Source organism: Chlorocebus sabaeus, chromosome 26 (genome assembly GCF_047675955.1).
Source record: "Chlorocebus sabaeus isolate Y175 chromosome 26, mChlSab1.0.hap1, whole genome shotgun sequence".
NCBI classification, from domain to species: domain Eukaryota; kingdom Metazoa; phylum Chordata; class Mammalia; order Primates; family Cercopithecidae; genus Chlorocebus; species Chlorocebus sabaeus.
In genome coordinates, this window is record NC_132929.1 from 20718349 (window position 1) to 20733565 (window position 15217).

Below are 15217 nucleotides of genomic sequence, written 5' to 3' on the forward strand. Positions count from 1 at the left end.
CTAACTTGATAATTCAATTGGAAATTTACAATTATGGTCTGTGATGATGACATCTTGTATCATGTACAACAGTGGTTTAAACCTTACTGCACATCAGATCATGTTGTTGAGCTTTTAAAAACTGTACATGCTTGGCCTGGCATGGTGGCTCACACCTGTAATCCCAGCACTTTGGGAGTCCAGGGCAGATCACCTGAGGTCGGGAGTTCGAGACCAGCCTGACCAACATGGAGACACCCCGTCTCTACTAAAAAATACAAAAAATTAGCTGGGGGTGGTGGTACCTGCCTGTAATCCCAGTTACTTGGGAGGCTGAGGTGAAGAATAGCTTGAACCTGCGAGGCAGAGGTTGCGGTGAGCCAAGATCGTGCCATTGCACTTCAGCCTGGGCAACAACAACAAAACACCGTCTCAAACAAAACAAAACAAAACAGAAACCAAAAAACTATGCATGCTTTGAATGTATTAATACAATTAGATTTGCTAATATTTTGTTCAGAATTTTTGCATCTATATTGATGAGAGAGATCAGCCTGTACTTTTTCTTTCTTGTAAATGTCCTTGTCTGTTTTGGATATCAAGGTTATGCTGGCCTCATAAAACAAGTTATAAAGTGTTCTCATCTCTTTTTTTTTTTTTTTTTTTTGCTAGTGACAGGGTTTCACCTTGTTGCCCAGGCTGGTCTCAAACTCCTGGGCTCAAGGGATCCACCAGCCTTGGCCTCCCAAAATGCTGGGATTATAGGAATGAGCTACTGTACCTGGCTCTTCTCTTCTTTGTTAATGCCTTGTATTTAGACAATGTTATCTGTACTATTTCTACAGTTTATACCTCACAAATATTTTCTTTTGGCCTAATATATGATCAATTTTTGTGAATTATCCACAGATACTTTTTAAAAAAGTATATTCTCTTTCTTGAGTACCAAATTTTATCTGTGTTATTAATTATGCTATTTAGCCCTTCTCTGTCGTTTTGACTCCTACTACAGTGTTTCCATTTTTTCTTGTACATCCTGTGATTTTATGTTTTAATTAATATTCATGTTGGTGCTAAGTTATTTGGTGCTTAGGTATTCAAAACATTATAACTGGTGAACTGCATTTTTTAAATCATTATAGATTATTTATTTGTACCCCTTAACATTTGTTTGTCTCGATGTTAGCCTTGCCTGATGGGGAGAAACCAGAACAGAAAAGCGGAAAATTCCAAAAACCAGAGTGCCTCTTCTCCTCCAAAGGATCGCAGCTCCTCGCCAGCAAGGGAACAAAACTGGGCAGATAATAAGTTTGACAAGTTCACAAAAGTAGGCTTCAGAAGGTTGATAATAACAAACTTCTCTGAGGTAAAGGAGGATGTTCGAAACCATCACAAGGAAGCTAAAAACCTTGAATAAACAGTGTAGAGAAGACCTTAAATGACCTGATGAAGCTGAAAACCACAGCATGAGAACTTCGTGATGCAACCACAAGCTTCAATAGCCGATTCAATCAAGTGGAAGAAGAGGTATCAGTGACTGAAGATCAAATGAATGAAATATAGTGAGAAGACAAGATTAGAGAAAAAAGAGTGAAAAGAAACAAACAAAGGCTCCAAGAAATATGGGACTATGTGAAAAGGCCAAATCTATGTTTGATTGGTGTACCTGAAAGTGATATGGAAAATGGAAACACGTTGGAAAACACTCTTCAGGATATTATCCAGGGGAGCTTCCACAACCTAGCAAGGCAGGCCAACATTCAAATCCAGGAAATACAGAGACCACCACAAAGATACTCCTTGAGGAAAGCAACCCCAAGACACACAATTGTCAGATTCACCAAGGTTGAAATGAGGGAAAAAATGTTAAGGGCAGCCAGAGAGAAAGCTCAGGTTACCCACAATGGGAAGCCCATCAGACTAACACCAGATCTCTCAGCAGAAACTCTACAAGTCAGAAGAGAGTGGGGGCCAATATTCAACATTCTTTAAGAAAGGAATTTTCAACCCAGAATTTCATATCCAGCCAAACTAAGCTTCATAAGTGAAGGAGAAATAAAATCCTTTACAGACAAGCAAATGCTGAGAGATTTTGTCACCACCAGGCCTGCCTTACAAGAGCTCCTGAAGGAAACACTAAACATGGAAAGGAACAATTGGCACCAGCCACTGCAAAAACATACCAAATTTTAAAGACTATCGATGCTAGGGAGAAACTGCATCAATTAACAGGCAAAATAACCAGCTGACATCATAATGACAGGATCAAATTCACACGTAACAATATTAACCTTAAACGTAAATGGGCTAAATGTCCCAATTAAAAGACATAGACTGACAAATTGGATAAAGAGTCAAGACTCATTGGTGTGCTGTATTCAGGAGACCCATCTCATGTACAGAGATGCACAGTGGCTCAAAATAAAGGGATGGAGGAAGATCTACCAAGCAAATGGAAAGCAAAACAAACAAACAAAAAAACAAACAACAACAACAAAAAAACCAGGGGTTGCAATCCTAGTCTCTGATAAAACAGACTTTAAACCAACAAAGATCAAAAGAGACAAAGAAGGCCATTACATAATGGTAAAGGGATCAATTCAACAAGAAGAGCTAACTATCCTAAATATATATGCACCCAATACAGGAGCACCCAGATTCATAAAGCAAGTCCTTAGAGACCTACAAGGAGACCTAGACTCCCACACAATAATGGGAGACAGTAACATCCCACTGTCAATATTAGACAGATCAACGAGACAGAACGTTAACAAGGATATCCAGGACTTGAACTCAGCTCTGCACTAAGTGGACCTAATAGACATCTACAGAACTCTCCACCCGAAATCAACAGAATATACATTCTTCTAAGCACCACATCACTCTTATTCCAAAATTGACCACATATTTGGAAGTAAAGCACTTCTCAGCAAATGTAAAACAACAGAAATCACAACAAACTGTCTCTCAGACCACAGTGCAAACAAATTAGAACTTAGGATTAAGAAACTCACTCAAAACTGCAAAACTACATGGAAACTGAACAACCTGCTCCTGAATGACTACTGGGTAAATAATGAAATGAAGGCAGAAATAAAGATGTTCCTTGAAATCAATGAGAACAAAGACACAATGTACCACAATCTCTGGGACACATTTAAAGCAGTGTGTAGAGGGAAATTTATAGCACTAAATGCCCACAAGAGAAAGCAGGAAAGATCTAAAATCAACACCGTATCATCACAATGGAAAGAACTAGAGAAGCAAGAGCAAACACATTCAAAAGCTAGCAGAAGGCAAGAAATAACTAAGATCAGAGTAGAACTGAAGGAGACAGAGACACAAAAACCTTCAAAAAAATCAATGAATCCAGGAGCTGGTTTTTTGAAAAGACCAACAAAATAGGTAGACCACTAGCAAGACTAATAAAGAAGAAACAAGAGAAGAATCAAATAGCCACAATAAAAAGTGATAAAGGGGATATCACCACCGATCCCACAGAAATACAAACTACCATCAGAGAATACTATAAACACCTCTATGCAAATAAACTAGAAAATCAAGAAGAAATGAATAAGTTCCTGGACACATACACCTTCCCAAGACTAAACCAGGAAGAAGTTGAATCTCTGAATGAACCAATAACCAGTTCTGAAATTGAGGCAATAATTAATAGCCTACCAACCAAAAAAAGTCCAGGACCAGACGGATTCACAGCCGAATTCTACCAGAGGTACAAAGAGGAGCTGGTACCATTCCTTCTGAAACTATTCCAAACAATAGAAAAAGAGAGAATCATCCCTAACTCATTTTATGAGGCCAGCATCATCCTGATACCAAAGCCTGGCAGAGACACAACAAAAAAAGAGAAATTTAGACCAATACCCGTGATGAACATCGATGTGAAAATTCTCAATAAAGTACTGGCAAACCAAATCCAGCAGTATATCAAAAAGCTTATCCACCATGATCAAGTCAGCTTTATCCCTGGGATGCAAGGCTGGTTCCACATATGCAAATCAATAAGCATAATCCATCACGTAAACAGAACCAATGATAAAAACCACAAGATTATCTCAATAGATGCAGAAAAGGCTTTTGACAAAATTCAACAGCACTTCATGCTAAAAACTCTCAATAAACTGGGTATTGATGGAACATCTCAAAATAATATCTCAAAATAATAAGAGCTAGTTATGACAAACCCACAGCCAATATCATACTAAATGGGCAAAAACTGGAAGCATTCCCTTTGAAAACCAGCACAAGACTAGGATGCCCTCTTTCACCACTCCTATTCAGCATAGTGTTGGAAGTTCTGGCTAGGGCAATCAGGCAAGAGAAAGAAATAAAGGGTATTCAATTAGGAAAAGAGGAAGTCAAATTGTCCCTGTTTGCAGATGACATGATTGTATATTTAGAAAACCCCACTGTCTTAGCCCCAAATCTCCTTAAGCTGATAAGCAACTTCAGCAAAGTCTCTGTATACAAAATCAATGTGCAAAAATCACAAGCATTCCTATATGCCAATAACAGACAAACAGAGAGTCAAATTATGAGTGAACTCCCATTCACAATTGCTACAAAGAGAATAAAATACCTAGGAATTCAACTTACAAGGGATGTGAAGGACCTCTTCAAGGAGAACAAAAAAACACTGCTCAATGAAATAAAAGAGGACACAAACAAATAGAAGAACATTCCATGCTCATGCATAGGAATAATCAATATCATGAAAATGGCCATACTGCCCAAGTTAATTTATAGATTCAATGCCATCTCCATCAAGCTACCAATGACTTTCTTCACAGAATTGGAAAAAACTACTTTAAAGTTCACATGGAACCAAAAAGGAGCCCGCATAGCCAAGATAATCCTAAGCAAAAAGAACAAAGCACGAGGCATCATGCTCCCTGACTTCAAACTATACTACAAGACTACAGTAACCAAAACAGCATGGTACTGATACCAAAACAGATATATAGACCAATGGAACAGAACAGAGGCCTCAGAAATAACACCACATATCTACAACCATCTGACCTTTGACCAACCTGACAAAAACAAGCAATGGAGAAAGGATTCCCTATTTAATAAATGGTGCTGGGAAAACTGGCTAGCAATATGTAGAAAGCTGAAACTGGATCCTTTCATACACCACATACAAAAATTAACTCAAAGTGGATTGAATACTTAAATGTAAGACTTAAAACCATAAAAACTCTAGAAGAAAACCTAGGCAATACCAATACCATTCAGGACATAGACATGGGCAAGGACTTTATGACTAAAACACCAAAAGCAATGGCAACAAAAGCCAAAATAGACAAATGGGGTCTAATTAAACTAAAGAGCTTCTGCACAGCAAAAGAAACTGTCATCAGAGTGAACAGGCAACCTACAGAATGGGAGAAAAATTTTGCAATCTACCCAACTGACAAAGTGCTAATATCCAGAATCTACAGAGAACTTAAAGAAATCTACAAAAAAATAAATAAATAAATAAAAACCACCCATCAAAAAGTGGGCAAAGATATGAACAGACACTTCTCAAAAGAAGACATTTATGCAGCCAACAAACACATGAAAAAATGCTCATCATCACTGGTCATCAGAGAAATGCAAATCAAAACCACAATGAGATATCATCTCACACCAGTTAGAATGGCAATCATTAAAAAGTCAGGAAACAACAGATGCTGGAGAGGATGTGGAGAAATAGGAATGCTTTTACACTGTTGGTGGGAGTGTAAATTAGTTCAACCATTGTGGAAGACAGTGTGGCGATTCCATGGAATACTATGCAACCATAAAAAAGGATCAGTTCATGTCCTTTGGAAGGACAGGGATGAAGCTAGAAACCATCATTCTCAGCAAACTGTCACAAGGACAGAAAACCAAACACCTCATGTTCTCACTCACAGGTGGAAGTTGAACAATAAGAACACATGGACACAGGGCAGGGAACATAACACACCTGGACCTGTCAGTGGGTGGGAGGCTGGGGGAGGGATAGCATTAGGAGAAATACCTAATGTAAATGACAAGTTGATGTGTGCAGCAAACCAACGTGGCACATATATACCTGTGTAACAAACCTGAGCATTGTGCACATGTATCCTAGAATTTAAAGTGTAAGAGAAAATAAAAAAGAAGAAAGAGAAAACAAAACAAAAAAAACAAAATTATAACCATTGCTTTCTTCTAATTTACATTTGTAAAGATTTCTGATTTATTTTGTTTTGGATCCCTTGTGTACAGCATAGAGTAGAATTTTGCCTTATGATTTAATCCAAATTTATTTTATTTTACTTTCAGTTTTTATTATTTTTTTAAAAAAAATAGAGATGAGGTCTCACTATGTTGCCCAGGCTCGTTATGAACTCCTGGGCCCAAACGATCCTCCTGCCTAAGCCTCCCAAAGTGCTAGGATTACAGGTGTGGGTCACCACGCCTCGCTGAAACTTCTCTTATTTTAGTACATTAGTTTAGCACATTTATATTTATCAAATTGACATACTTGTTATTATCAATATAATATATATAACTTTATATGATGCCTTCTATTATTTCATAGATTCTTTAAAAACTCTGATGTTGTGGTACGTATTTGGTTTTATTTTTTCTGAAAATCTGGAAAGGTTATATTTTTATTTTAGTGGTTGTCTTTATAATTTATATACTTAATCTTCCTCTTTTAGGCATTATCTATCAATCCCCTAATATGAATAAATAATGAAATTAGAATATTTTCTCATATTCTCCCTATCCTGCTCTTGATGACCTCTCTTTTTGCCATAGTTTTCCCATTTATTTCTTGGTTGGTTTAAGTTCATCTTCTAGTAGTTTCTTCAAGGAAGGCTCATGGCAACAATATTTCTTGAGATCCTGCCATGATTGGAAACGTCTCACCGTGCCTTTTTATGTAAACAGACAGAGATAAACACAACAGAATATCTTGAGAATTGACTCAGAAGTATGCCATGTGATGCTACCCTGAAGTCAGAATAACCTGCATTATAGCTAAAACAAACTTTAAATTACTATTCCTTTTTACCTTCCTCCCTTCCTCTCTCTCTCTCTCTCTCTCCACTCACTGCAGCCTCTGCCTCTGCCTCCTGGGTTCAAGCGATTCTCCTGCTTCAGCCACCCAAGTAGCTGGGATTGCAGGCGTGTGCCACCACATCTGACTAATTTTTGTGTTTTTGTATTTATTTTTTATTTTTATTTTTTGTAGAGACAGGGTTTCACCATGTTACCCAGGCTGGTCTCGAACTCCTGAGCTCAAGCGATCTGCTTGCCTTGGCCTCCCAAAGTGCTGGGATTGTAAGTGTGAGCCACTACGCCCGGCCCCTTTTTTAGTTTCTTATCCAGCTGCTCCCATATCAGACCTCATCTTTTTAAATTTTATACTTTGTTTACCTCCCTCCATTCATTCACATGCTCATTTGAGAAGACTTAAGTTCTCCCAGCTTTGGACAATAACTGCTTTTAGAAACTGTAAGGTTTCAAGAGAACAGTTGTTTTAAAAATGGAGCATGTGTATTATGTGGCCAGTGTCTTCACTCTACCTTGGTTATAAAACTAAAACCATTCTTCACTGCTCTAACAAGCTGAATAAATCAACTGAGGGGGAGGGGGTGTTTATCTCTGTTTATATACGTTATATGAGCTGTCATGAGGCTGTGTGACATCTAAGTGGAATATTGAATATCCATTGAAATGGATTTGTTAAGTCGTTTATATTATTAATGAGCATTTAAATGCAACAGATATCATTTCAGGTGACTTAACATGAATGAATAAAAGTCAGAGCTATTTGATTATTTTTTGCTTGAGAAAAAAATAGACTTTGTACCTCAGAGTGAACTCCTCACCTTACAGAAGTATACTTTTCCAGCTTTTGCCTTAAGGTCTTCAGCCATAGGCCTCCTCACTACTTTGTTCTTGCACCCTGGCATTTCCTACAATGTAAAACACTGGAGGATCTATGTGAACCCCTGGGTTGGGTCACTTGCCAGGCTCTAGTGGCCTTTGTTGTTTTTGTTGTTTTGTGCCACTCTCCCCTTGTTCACTGGGATTCTACCACACTGCTGACTTTTCATGATGGCCTCTCCCTCTTGGACTCCACGTTTGTGGTTCCTTCCGCCCGGAACATACAATCTGCCTCCCTAGCCTCACTGCTGTCACAACTCAAGTCTCTCAAGTACAGCTTTATCTCTCACTCCCTCAGGGCAAACTTCCCTTGCTTTCAAGCTGGACTAGATTCCTCTGTTACACACTTTCATGGTTTTCTTTTCTTTTCCTTCATAGCCCTTACCATAATTGTGTTTGAGTCATACTTCTACGATTATCTGCATAATGGCTTCTCCTCCCCTAAGTGGGGACTGTGTCTGTCTTATTCATTGTATCCCCAGCACCTTGTACCAGCATGTCATAGACACTTATTACATAGTTGCTGAATAACTGGATGAATGATTCCATCCCAATATGGCTCCCACTCCCATCTTTCCACCAAAACTCCTTCTGCATGATTACCAATTACCTCCTTGTTGCTGAACCCACTAGATATTATTTGGTTTCCATCTTGAATTCTTAACAGTATTAAACACTTGACCACTTTTTTCTTTTTTCTTTTTTTTTTTTTTTTTTTTTGAGACGGAGTCTGGCTCTGTCGCCCAGGCTGGAGTGCAGTGGCCGGATCTCAGCTGACTGCAAGCTCTGCCTCCCGGGTTCATGCCATTCTCCTGCCTCAGCCTCCCGAGTAGCCGGGACTCTGTACAGGCGCCCACCACCTTGCCTGGCTATTTTTTTGTATTTTTTTTAGTAGAGACGGGGTTTCACTGTGTTAGCCAGGATGGTCTCGATCTCCTGACCTCGTGATCCGCCCGTCTCGGCCTCCCAAAGTGCTGGGATTACAGGCTTGAGCCACCGCGCCCGGCCACTTTTTTCTTAGAACACTGCTTTTTGTGCCTTCACTTTCTCAGGATTCTTTGCTGGTTCCTCTTCACTTTTCCTAGTTCCTTGATGTTGGCTGCTCAGAGCTTGGACCTGAGCTATGTCCTTTTTAAAATTGTATGTTCAGTCCCTAGATTATCTTGTTCTCACTTACTGCTTTCAATGAAGTCTGTATACAAGTGACTTCCAAATTCTAGACCTTCAAGTCTAGACTTTCCCAGTCTGCTATATAGCATGTGCCCTATATTGCTTGGTCACTTTACCTGGATGTCTGCTATAGGCATCTGCTATAGTTTAGATGTTTGTTCCTCAACAGCTCGTGTTGAAATTTGATCCCAATGTTGAAGGTACGGCCTAATGGGAGGTGTTTGGGCCATAGGCGTGAACAACAATGAATAGATTAATGCCATCCCTCTGGGGTTGGGTAAGTGAGAGTGAGCGAGTGAATCGTTGCTCTGTTAGTTCCCACTAAAGCTGTTTGTTAAAAAGAGCCTGGCACCCCCCTACTCTCTCTTGCTTCCTTTCTCGCCATGTGCTCTCTGCACACCTTGGCTCCTCTTTACCTTCACCATGAGTGGAAGCAGCCTGAAGCCCTCACCAGAAGCAGTTGCTGACACCATGCTTATCATACAGCCTGCAGAACTGTGAGCCACATAAACCTCTTCTTTACAAATTACTCAGCCTCAGGTATTCCTTTTTAGCAACACAAAATAGACGAAGACAGAAAATTAATACTGAGGAGTAGGGTGTTGCTATAAAGATACTTGAAAATGTGGAAATGGCTTTGGACTCGTTAATGGGCAGAGGTTGGAAGAGTTTGGAGGGCTCAGAAGAAGATAAAAAGACTAGGAAAAGTTAGGAACTTCTTACATATTGGTTAAATGGTTGTGACCAAAATGTTTATAGACATATAGACAGTGAAGGTCATGCTGACAAAGTCTCAGATGGAAATGAAGAACTTATTGGGAACTAGAGCAAATGTCACCCATATTATGCCTTAGCAAAGAACTTGGCTGCATTGTGTTCATGGCCTAGGGCTTTGTGGAAGGCCAAATGTAAGAGTGATGACCTAGGGTATCTGGTGGAAGAAATTTCTAAATAGCAATGCATTCAATTAGTGGCATGCCTACTTTTAACAGCTTATGATCAGATACAGCAGCAAAAGAATGAGCTAAAGGTGGAATTTCTAATTAAAAGAGAAACAGAGCAAAACAATTTGGAACATTTATAACTTGGTCATGTGGTAGAGAAGGAAAGAATGTTTTCAGGTGAGGAATCCGAGGGTGATGTGGAGCATCACTTGCTAGAGAGATGACCATGGATAAAAGGGAAGCAGGTGCTAATAGAACAACGGGGAAAAGGCCTCAGAGACATTTCCAAAATCTTTGAGGTCATCCCTCCCATCACAGGCTCAGAGGCCTATGAGGACAGAACGGTTTCAGGGGACAGGCCTGGGGTGCTTTTGCCCTGTGCCACCACAGGATGTGGAGGGCATCCCAATTGCTCTAGCTCTAGCCTGAGCCCAAACTGCCCCGGGTACCACTCAGGCTGCTGCTCCAAAGAGTGTAAGCCTTAAGTTCTGGCAGCTTCCTCATGGTGTTGCCTGCAGGCTCCCAGAATGCAAGAGTGGTAGAGGCTTGGCAGCCTCCACCTAGATTTCAGAGGATGTATTGGAAAACCTGAGTGCCCAGGCAGAAGCCTGCCACAGGGTCAAGCCACTGCAGAGAAACTGTACTAGGGCAGTGCCTAGTAGCTGAGGAAGCAGGGCTGCTGCCCTCCACCCTAGCATTATGGAGTCACCAGCAGCATGCACCTCAGTCTGTGAAAGCCTCAGGCACTCCACTCCAACCCATAAGAGCAGCCATGTAGGCAGTGCTCAGCAAAGCCATAGAGGTAGGGCTGTCTGAGGCACTGGGAGCCCATCCCTCAAACCGGTGTGCCCAGAATGCGGGACATGGAGTCAAAGTGTATTTCGGAGCTTTAAGATTTAATGTCTGCCTGTCTGCCCTACTGGGTTTCAGACTTGCATGGGCCTGTGACTTTTCTTTTGGCCAATTTATCCTTTGGGGAATGAAAATGTTTACCTAATGCCTGTACAACCATTGCATCTGAGAATTAAATAACTTGTTTTTGATTTTGCAGGCTCATAGCTGGAAGGAATTTGCCCTGAGTCTCAGATGAGACTTTGGACTTCAGACTTTTAAGCTGATGTTGGAACAAGTTAATGCTTTTGAGACTATTGGGGTAGAATGCATTTTGCATGTGAGAAGGACATGAGTTTGGGGGGAAAGGGGCAGAATGTTATGGTTTGGATGTTTGTCTCCCCAAGCCTCATGTTGGAATTTGATCCCAATGTTGGAAGTGGGGCCTAATGGGAAATATTTGGGTCAGGGAGGGTGACCTCTCATGAATGGATTAATGCCCTCCTGGGTGGGTTGGTGGGGCAGGTAAACGGACAGAGTTCTCACTCTATTATGCTGGTTGTTAGTTTCCAGGAAAGCTGGTTGGTAAAAAGAGCCTAGCACCTCCCTGCTCTCTCTTGCTTCCTCTCTCACCACGTGATTTCAGCACACGCTCACTCTCCTTCCCCCTTCCCTTCTGCCAATAGTGGAGGCAACCTGCAGCCCCTCGGCAGAAGCTGAGCAGATGCTGGCACCATGCTTATTGTATAGCCTACAGAATCATGAGCCATATAAACCTCTTTCCTCTATAAATTACCTAGCCTCAGATATTCCTTTACAGCAACATAAAAGAGACAAAGATACCATCTCAAACTTGGCCTACCCAAAATTACATATTTGATATTTTCCCCAAATGTACTCCTCAAAAAATCTCAGCTGAGAGTATCTTCATCCATCCAGTTAGTCATGCCAGAAATCTGGGAGTCAGCCTTTCTGCTATCTTCTCCTCAGCTCCCATAAGCTAACCCTTTACCAAGTTCCATGGATCCTACCTCCAAAATAAATCTTGGATCTGTCTATTTCACTCCACCTCCACTTCCACCATTTATCCAAGTCCAAATCACCATTCTCAGCTGGCATATAGCAGAAACTTCAACCGGTCTCCTTGCTTCCATTCTTCCTGTGCCACCAGCACTGCCACCACTACCAAAGAGCCTCTCTCCTTGGATAGTTCTAGACTAAAATTCCTGCTCTCTAACTCTCTTTTCCTAACTCTTCTTAGTGCTTTCTTCAGGTTTGTTAATGGAAAGTATGTTAATGGTTCCTCAGGGTGGCCTCTATTAATCTCTTTTATTGAATGTGGATTTTACTAGTTTAACTTTCATTGTCAACCTTATTTCCAAGTTCTTCAAGAAATTTTACGGTTTTTGGTTTTTCGTTGCCCCTTTCATTTGTTGTGAATAGCTAGGGGTGAGTAACTGAACAGTTGATGAAGCAATGGAGAAAGCCATAGTCAGGATTTTATAACTGTTCTGACCTTTGGAACACCAAGGACGTATGGCACACTGATTTTTCTTGTTAATACACTATGTAATCCAGACCTGCAATAACCCAGTATCTGTGATAAGGGGAGACTAACGCATCACAGACACTGGGCTATTGCAGGTTATCCAGACCCAGTATCTGTGATGCGTTAAAGTCTCCCCTAGATATGTGACTCCACAGGATTAATTTTTAATTAATTATATTTAAAACTCCAAATAAGTTTTTTTCTTTTTCTTTTTTTTCCCCAGGAGAAAGCAGGAATGCACTTCCTCCCTACCACAAATTATGCAGTCAAGTTTCCCGCATTTGGGGAAATCACAGGGGTAAGAACATCTACGGAGTGCAACAGATAAGCCTCGCCCTGGGAAAACCACATTCATGATCGTGGCATCTCCCCTGCCAGGTAAGAATCCAAATAGGTTTTTACAGTAGAGATTTATCAACAACTTGTTAGTTGTATTCAGTGTTGAGAGTGTTTCAAAGTGCTGTGCTGTCTGGGAAAATTAAGCAGAGGCCCAGAGAAGCTGTGCCAAGCAGGCCACCAGCAAAGGCAAAGGCAGCATTTTACAGCTTATTCAGTAAAATGCCTGGAAAAGTCTATTCCTCAGCACTATGAATGCTGGTCTTTGTTAGGAAATTATGCAGAAGTGTCACAATACTATAATAAAAACTTGATTTTTTTTGTTTTTAAAATGTCAGTTTCTTAAGACTCCTTATCAAGTTCTTCTGCTCTGAAAAAACAGAATCCTTATCAACTCATCCTTTTATTTTTACCTTCTCTATAAAGAGTCCTAGTCATAGAATATATTTCTAAATTTGCCTTCCCCTCCTCCAAATCTCTGCTACCAGGCAACAACCTTCAAGACAACTTTAAAGTGTTACTGCTCAGGAGAAAACAAATACAACTCCAGTGTGGCCATTACGTCATTATTCCAGTGGCTTTTGCTTTGGTTCTGTTTTCATAATTTAAAGTCCAAGAAGTATCTACTTAAAGTGGCCCTCAGCTCTTAAGCTATTCCTGGGGTCTTCTCCTTCAGCTTCACCCATTGGAAGGACATGCTTAGAAGACAGTGAGGAAACCCCACAAAGTAAAGAGGGTTAAACTGGGTTTTAAATTCAGTGGGTAAGTGAAGGCAAGTACCTCATCTCTCCAAGCAAGACCTTCTTAGCTGCTAAGTGCAGGAGCTACTGGAGGAACCAGTCATGCACAGCTAAGAGCTGTGGGAGGTTTCTAAAAGCAAAGGACCTGAATGATTCTATAAGCAATCTCTGCAAAAATCCATTGCACTGCCTTGTACATCTTGTAATGCTCCCCCACCCTGCACCTACACGTGCACGCGCGCACACACACACACACACACACTTCCCTTTTTGTCATTATTGGGGCTCCAGAACTTGATCTGTCTTCATCATCAAATTTTTTGGGGGCTTCTATGCTGTATAGAACACTTTACCACATCCTGGTTAAGAAATGAGGCCTTGTCATCAGTGGGATTCCAGTGCATTTGGGGAAGGGGTGATTACTGGTGAAAGTACAGGCTGTGCCCTATCTGTTGGGCAGGTCAGGCGGAGACAACTTCAAGGGCTGGGGCAAAGTCTACTGGATTAGGTAAGAGGATTAGCAGTGTGTCTGTGAAACCACCATTGCAAAATCATAACTGAGACAGTGAGAGATCTAACTTAAAATCTTGCTTCTAACCTCCAAGCTGTCCTTGTTCATCTCTGGGCATGGTCTGAACTAACTTCGGGGGGATCTTAGATTTTAATTTATAGTTTAAAACAAAGATAACAGTCCTTCTCCAAAACAAACCTCCTTCTTGCCTGGGGACTAGACTGCCTTTGTAAGATTAATTAATTAGCCACAAGAGTAGAAATTATGCTTTAGGAGTCACGCAACTGGAGACTGCAGGATTCCAACCCTCCCCAAATTGCTCCTGGGGATAACATCACTATTGTAAAATGAAATGTTAGTGCTTTAGATATTTTGCAGACCCCGCACTTGATAGATCAGCTGGCACCACCCAGATAGATAAACTGGCTCATCTGATTTTGGGGCCCCTCCCCAGGAACTGACTCAGCCCAAGAAGACAGCTTTGACCCCTTATGATTTCACCTCCGACCCAACCAATCAGCACTCCTGACTTACTGGTTTTCCCTCAGCCTCCAAATTATTGTTAAAAACGCAGATCTCCGTAAGCTTGAATGCCTGGGGAGTCTGATTTGAGTAAAAATAAAACTCTAGTCTCCCGCAAAGCTGACTCTGCGTGAATTACTCTTTCTTTATTGCAATTCCCCTGTCTTGATAAATTGGCTTTGTCTAGGCAGCAGGCAAGGTGAACCCATTGGCGGTTACAAATTTGGGGCTTGCTCAGGATGCCTTTGTGGCTGCCTGCCTGTGGTTTGGTAGACTCCCTCCAGCAACAGATCCAGAGGCCAGCCCAAGTGGCCACCTAGTTCTCTTGGACTGGGGTCTGACTCTAGTACTGTCTCTACTTGTGCCATGCTGCTGATCCATTGTGCATGAACTGCAATAGAGAAATAGTCCTGGGAGATATCTCATAACTGTAGCTCCATGGTGGAATGTTTGCCTATAGCCCCATGGTGGGGTGTCTGTCTCCAGCTCCACCACTGGGTGTCTGGGCCTGTAACCCTATCACTGGGTGTCTGTCTGTAGCTTCGTCACGGAGTGTCTGTAGCTGTAGCCCCATTATGGGCTGTCTGATTTGGTGAATATTCTAGGTGCTGCCAACAGCCCCTTCCTTCTCCTATTTGTCAACCTCTCTGGAGGTGCTGCTACCTCTTGGTTGCCTTGCAGGGTGTCTGTCTGTAGCCCC

At 41.2% G+C, this 15217-nt stretch overlaps 1 long non-coding RNA gene and 1 other non-coding gene across 2 annotated transcripts in view; both read right to left on the bottom strand.

The window, feature by feature from the left end:
* Window positions 1-15217, bottom strand: part of LOC140710458 (uncharacterized) — a 79540-nt gene that overhangs the window by 37559 nt on the left and 26764 nt on the right. The window lies entirely within an intron of this gene.
* LOC119628215 (U1 spliceosomal RNA) lies at window positions 12629-12794 on the bottom strand. Its single transcript, XR_005244519.1, has one exon. It is a non-coding gene; the product is annotated as a U1 spliceosomal RNA (small nuclear RNA).